The sequence below is a fragment of the Numenius arquata genome, unplaced genomic scaffold, assembly GCF_964106895.1.
Source record: "Numenius arquata unplaced genomic scaffold, bNumArq3.hap1.1 HAP1_SCAFFOLD_78, whole genome shotgun sequence".
Taxonomy (NCBI): Eukaryota; Metazoa; Chordata; class Aves; order Charadriiformes; family Scolopacidae; genus Numenius; species Numenius arquata.
The window spans coordinates 228321-235455 of record NW_027415448.1 but is presented as its reverse complement, the minus strand read 5'-3'; positions in this window follow the sequence as shown (position 1 = coordinate 235455).

The following is a 7135-nucleotide window of genomic DNA, read 5'->3' as shown; positions in this document are numbered from 1 at the left end:
GAAACAACACTATTCGTCATCTCGACAGTCAAACAGACAGGACGTTTCCATGAGAACTTCCTGCAGCAGTGCCGGGTACAGGGAGGGCCACGCGGGAGGCAAAATGTCTGGTACAGACTGGGACCTTTCTGCAGGCTCCTGTGTGACAATGTGCTGCTGAGGTTGTCCTGTGGCCAAGGCATCTGTGCAGCACAGCCCAGGGGTGAAGGCCACTCTGTACGTACAGCCCAGCCCAGCACAAACTGCTCGATGTACAATGGTTCTTCTGGGCAGGATCACAGCTCAGGTTTCCCCGTGAGAAGTCAGCTGAGGTGCTGTGGCCCAAATATGCACTGCCAGGAGGAGTCCCATGTCTACTCACAGAACTGGGATGGTTTGGGATTGAATGAGATGTGGTGGGACATCTTGCTGAGCTGTGGTGCTGCAATGGAAGGGTACAGGCTCTGCTGGAGGGAGTAGCAGGGAAGAGGACGACCAGCAGAATGCCCCCTGAGTGAAGGAGCAGCTCAGATCTATGGAGCTCCTGTATGAGATGGGTCAAGGTTTGAGTGAGCTTGTGTGAGTGAGGATGAGAGGAGAAGCCAGTAAGGGTGAAAATGTCTTGGCCATTATAATCCACTTGATCGGGCACAGTAGGCAGAATAAGTCTTCTAACAGCAACCTGAAGAAGTCTCCAAGTCAATGAGCAGGTTCCTATGGGGAAGAGTAGTTGCCCTGGCATTCACTGGCCAGGCAAAGACACAGGGTGCCAGCAGCCTGGAGGACCTTGGGACAACTTCTTAACACAGCCGCCAGGTGGGCAAACAAGGGTGATGCTCACCTGGACCTGGTCCTGGCAAAAAACATAAAAAAAAAAAAAGAGTGGTCAGGGAGGTGTGAACCTGGGGGCTGGTGAAGCAGGAAGTTGGAGACACTTGGTACAACGGAAAATTTAAAAGTAGAGATCACTGTGGAAGCCCTTGATGTGCTCTTCCAAGCAGGAAGGCCACGTCCTTACCCACATCCCCTACAGATGGGGCTCCTTTCCCTCTTGGCATGTTCGGGGCTCTTCCTGGGGGCAATGTGATTGGGAGTGTGTGTTGCCAGGTGCAGGTCAGCAGTAGGGCACCTCCCAGGATTTATGGGGGGTGGCTGAGGAGGCAACGAGGCACTGGAGCTGTAAGGACCTTGTGTTCTCTCCTGGGTCTCAGTGGAAGAGACAGAAGCCATAGGCAAGAGAACAAGGGTCTCAGATCTGTTGGGGTGTCAATGCCCCACCAAGGCCCTTGGCCATCCCCACCACAGCTACGCTGTGCCTGTGCCTGTGCCTGCTTCCTTGTTTCCAACTTCAAAATACTGTGGGTGTCTAAGGATTTGCCAATGCCAGTGAGTTCCCCACATCTCACCTGGTTTCCTCCAAAGCCTTGCTACTGCTCATTTATCCCCAAGATTTCCAAGCTCCAGAATCCTGGAGAATCCATGCCAGAATCCTCTCTGTAGCTCCACATCCCAGCACTGAACAGCCAACCCCCAATATTTCATTTCTTCTTCCTGCCTTTAGCACACTCACTGCTGCCCCCACACTGCTCTCTCCCTGCACGCCCATGTGTCTCACAAACCCTTCCTCTGCCCCTGCAGTGCTGAGACCTCAGCCCAGGAGGGTTGTGCATCCTCCAGGCTCATGGATGTTTCCTGAAGTCCATCCAAGTGTGGGCAGTGAAGGAGGGGAAAGGAGCAAGTTGTCAGCCCATGGGGCATTCCTAAGAACAGCCACCCCCAGCAGTGGGCATTCCCCATCCGCCAGGCTGAGGCAGGCACACAAGAGATGAATGTCTGTATCACCCCTGGTTTGCAGAGGAAGGGTCTTCCTTCCTGCCATTGTCCCAGGACAAGCCTCTTCCTCAGTCTCTGCCCACAAACATCCACTGCTTCCCACGGCTGGCTTCAGACACGGCTGTAAGGATTGGCTAAAGCCATCAGCCGTCCCCTTGCTTCTCGCTGACATTGCTTGACCCTCTCTAACAGACTTACACGTGGCCAATCACCACTGCTCAGGGCCACTCGCCCTTTGGAAGAGCATTTTGGACTTTCCTGGTGCTTTTTATAATCTTCCTCGCTCCCTCCAGAGCACATGGTGGGCTTTCTTGGCCAAACAGGGCCTTTTTCACCATCTCTTAAGAAACAGTTGTCTTTTTATGATCCTCTGTGCGGGAATAGTCATCCCAGAAAAGCACCAAAAGTATCCAAATAGCAGTTGAGTGAAGTGCCAGTAAGAACCAGGTGAGGTCCCCCCATGGCTGTGGCTCCCTGGCAAGGAGCCTCTTCTGAGAAGGTGATCCGGCCTCTGCCACTCTCTGGAGAGGGAAACCAGCAGCGTCTGTGCCACACGGGGACACAAGGGGTGACTTTTGCAAGACCACCCTTCATCTGAACCACTTTCAATATGTACTTCAGGATGGGATATCATACCTTATATGGCAAATACTAATTTAATTGCCTTTGTCCAGATTTGCTATTGTGGAAGTAGACTGTTACTTTAACATTTCTTTTCATCATTATTATTATTTTTTGCCACTCTAAAGGAAATCACAGAATCACTGGAAGGATCACTGATGCTTTATCAACAGAAGACCCGCCAGCTATGCATCTCAAGAAATAGGATGCCAGAGGTCAAGAGATGGATGGGTTGGGAAAACTCATGGGATTTGGGAAACTGAAGCGTGAGCCCCTCTCCCCGACATCCTGCCCTCCTCCGTGACCTGTGTGAGAAACTCCATCCACTGGGTCTGAGCTCACAGTCGTGTCAAGAAAACGGTGTGTACCTGCAGCCAATGTTGTCCTTCCAGTTCAGGATTTGAGCTCCCACTTAAGACCAAGAAGCCCAAGGATCCCAGTTCCTAGAGGGCCAACTAATGAGGACATCCCACAGGCTGGGGGAGTTTTTCTTTACTGACAAAGATTTTGTTGACTTTTTTTCCTCCCTCTTTGTAACTTGACTGTCAGAATTCATGCATTGAATCTACTTTGACCCTTTAAAACTGTCTCTGTGAAAAACTAAGCAGGCATAGTTCTGTATTTGTTTGTTTGTTTTTTTTGTCCCCCCAACCCGACTGTATTTGGAGCATTGAAGAGTCTTTCCAGATTTGGAGTGTTTTTTCAGAATGTCTGCTCCAAGAGGGGAAATATCTCAGCCTGCAGATGGAAGGACAGGAGGAGGACAGCATCATTCAGGCTCAAAGGGAATTGGAGGGTGTCTTGACCAACCTCCCATTGAAAACAGGGTCAGACCTGAAGGGTCAGGGCTTTGTTCAAAGATGTCTGGATCCCTTTCCAGGACAGAGCTGTTGCACGCTCTCTGGGAAACAGCTTCCAGTGCTTGACTATCCTCATGCTGGAAAAAGTTCCTCCTTATGTGGCTTGACCGTCCCTTTTCTCAGCCCATTGCCTCTTGTCCTTGTATCTTCTACCATGGATTTGACTCAGGCTCAGTCTTCCTGGTAACTGTGCAATGCTGCTCCATGTTCCCCCCAAGAGCTCCTCTCCTCCAAGCTGAACAAGCCCAGCTCTCTAAGCCTCTTCTCACAGTACAAGCTCTGTCAACGTTGGTGTCCCTCCAGTGACCTGGCTCCACTTTGCAAGGTCTCTCTGGCACGGTGTGGTGTCAAAACCTAGGGAAGTATTCTGGATAAGGTGTAACAAGTGCTGAGCAGACTGGCTGTGCTCCTGCAGCTCAGGAAGCTCTTGGCCACCTTTGCTGATGGCTCATGTTTTACCCCACAGAACCCAAGGGCCACCAGAGCCTTTCCCGCAGAGCTGCTGCCCACCTGGGCAGTCCCTGGTCTCTGTCATGGCATGGGTTTAGTCCACCTCCAGGTCAGGACCTATTGGCTCTCCTGGAGTTCCTATCGGTCCATCCCTCCAGCCTGTCTAGGTCCCTCAGGATGTCAACCTTGCCCTGCAGTGCAGTGTCTGCTCTCTTCCTTGTGAGGTCACCTGCAAATGTTATGAAAAAGGACTCTCTCATACACTAACCCAAAGACAGCCCCCCAGCTTGTAGAAATCAGATCCTGCCCTGTCACCCTCCTGGTGTGCTGCCTCACGATAGGATAAGGAAAGGTGATTCTTAGGATTCTCATGGTTCTCATGCCCAAGTCTTCTCCTGACAGGAGAAATGACACTGCTGGAAATGAATCTCTCCCACAATCTCTCCCATCTCCTGAGAGAACATCAGGGCTGACTTCATCCTGTTTCACAGCTGGTTCTCCTGAAGCCCCAGGGACATCTCCGGGGATCCCAGAGGGGGCAGAGAAAGTGATGCCTTGGGCTGTTCCTTGGGCTGTTGCTCTGCTGCTGAGCTGGGCCGGGCTCCTGGGATGGAGGGAGCTCCTGGCCATGGGGCAGCGCGGCAGAGAGACAGCTCTGCCCAGGAGCAGCTCCTCTGCCAAGCGCAGCAGGGCTGAGGGCACTGCCTGCAGGCACTGAGAGACAACTTGTGAGGCCAGGAGAGCTGAAAAGCATTCAGGAATGGATGAAAACTGAGAGCTCACTGGGGGAGAAACCTTCACCGCCCTTCACAAAATAAGTCTCTGGCTGCAGGGCATTGACTCTGCAGTTGCTGGAGGGATCCAGAAGCTGCACAACCCACAGCCCGTGGGATCTGTAAGTACAACTCTCACAGTTTCTCTAGTGTAGAGGAGAAGGAGAACTTGTGGAGCAGGGCTTCCCTGCTGCAGGGGCAGAGGGACAGGGCGTGATGTTTCTCTCTGGTGCAGTATAATGCAGAGAGGCTTCCTGGAGCAGTCTCCTAAAGCTGGCATAGCCCATGTCTCATGTGATCTGTCAGGAAGGCTCTCAGGGATCTGTTGGTGCTGAGAAGGATTTTCTTGAGAGCAGCGGATGCCCACCACATCATCAAAGTGCCAGGACGTGTCGGCTGCCTTCTCCCAGGGATGGCTGCAGGGCTGTGAAGGTGGGCGTGCAGCCAGGGGTGCCCAGGGCTGTCCTTCCGAGCAGGGTCCCTGTGTCCCAGGGAACTGTGTGCTGGGGCAGGGACTCTGTCTCCTGCCAGGGTCAGCTCTCAGCCTGCCCGGGGAGCTCCCCATGGCAGTGTGGGGAGAAGCTGTGGAGGGAAGGGGTGACCCCAGTCTGGGCATGGCAGGGTCCTTCTGCAGTCGAGAGGATGCTGCGTGGGTCAGGTTTGCTCACAGCTCCACATCACCCCCAGGACATTTGCAGAGGGTCCTTTTGAAGAAGGACACAGAGGCAGCCTTTAGCCAAAAGAAATGGAATCTGTGCTTTGAATTTTCCCCTCTTGGTTGGTTAGATGGGCGGTGGGAGATCTGAATTTACATCTCCATTCCCATGAGGGCAATGAGACCCCAGTTTTTGTTAGCACTTGTCCGAGCTGCTCCTTTAGCCCGCGCACACCCAGAGATGCCCCTGGGCCATTCTCTGCTGCAGAAGGTGTCTGCAGGGCAGAGCTGAGCCCTCAGCAGCTGGGATGGAGTCTCTGAGCACTGAAAGGGGGGAGACCTGGGGGCAGAGAAACAGCCCCCAGCAGCGACAGTGCAGGCAGCAGAGGCATGGGCAGGGAGTGAGAGGGAGCTGCTACAGGAAGGGTGATGGGAGGGGGGATTCCAGCACCTCCCTGCCATCCCCTGCAGCGCAGATGCCTTCCCTGCAGCAACTTCCCTCTCCCACACAGTAGAGTCCCCAACCCCTTCATATCTTGGGGGCTTAGTCCTGAGTCTCCCTCCCAGCAGCCCAAGCACCAAAGAGGAGAAATGCTCGCGTGTCTGACTGTGTCTCCCTGTCCTGCCTCTCTTGGCAGGAGAACTTTGGCCTGTTCCCCTCTTGCCCCTGCTGCCCTTGTTCCTCCCCTTCTTTTGGCTGTGGTGGGGGGTGAGGATTCAGGTGCAGCTGAATGCTGGTGTTGCATCCTGTCATCCAGGTTTATCCATGGAGGAAAAGCATCCAAATTGCTGAATATCTGGGTCTCTGGGGACTGCACTGTGTGGGGCTGAGGGTAAGTCGACCCTGCCATCAAAACTCCTCATCTATAGGACAGTGGACTCTTTCCTTGGAGCGTCCTGTTGGGTGCCACGCTGCCCTCCAGAAGGGCACAGCTTTCCCACGGCATCTCTGTGTTTTCTAGGAACCCCACGGAATCGACGTGACAGTGGCAAGGCCATGTCAGTCCTGCTGGAGGGCTGAATGTAGGCAGCTGCAATGAGCCCTCTGTGTCCCCGACTGGGAGGGGAGAGCTGAGATCCTTCTCGGGTCCAGCGAGATGGGGTGGGGGGTTGGGAGACCTCCACTTGTAAATTTGGCTCTTCTTCTCTCAGCAGTGTCCATTTCTTCTCAGGGGAACATCTGGTGTGATCAATCTTTCTCCATCTCAAAGTGGTACCAGCCCAGTGTAGCTGAGAGCAATCCCGATGGACAGACGGGCTGTCCTCGCTCTGCACGGAGGGACAGTCCCCTTGGCTCTTAGGACACACAAGGTTTTGCTCGGGGCATATCAGAAATGCCAAAGATTTCTGCCTTAAAAACACTCCTCGGGTGTGGTGGGGAAAACTGAAACAGATCAAACAAAAAAAGTCCGACCAGCTCTGCTCTGCCGTCGGGCGAATTGGGAGTGACAAAGCTGAAAAGCCCTTTGATGCCAGGAGTGGATTTAATCAGAGATCGCCCCGAGTTCCTGTTTAACTATTGCTGTAGGGCAGGAGTGAATCCCGCAGCGCTCACAGCTCCCTGATGGATCGTCAGCCAGCACCCACCAGAGTGTGCAAAATGGAAGTACTAAAGGTCTCCTTGAAATGGAAAAGCCAGTTGGGTGGGTCTCTAAGAGAAATTGAAAACTTTTTTTTTCTGAGAATTCTGCCCTGTCTTCTCACTCTCTTTCCTTCCATGGACAGGTCTCCAAGCCTGCTGAAAGAAAATGTCCAACAGCAGCTCCATCACCCAGTTCCTCCTCCTGGCATTTGAAAACAAGAAGGAGCTGCAGCGCTTGCACTTCGGGCTCTTCCTGGGCATCTACCTGGCTGCCCTCCTGGGAAACGCACTCATCATCACCGCCATCGCCTGTGACCACCGCCTCCACACCCCCATGTACTTCTTCCTCCTCAACCTCTCCGTTCTTGACCTGGGATCCATC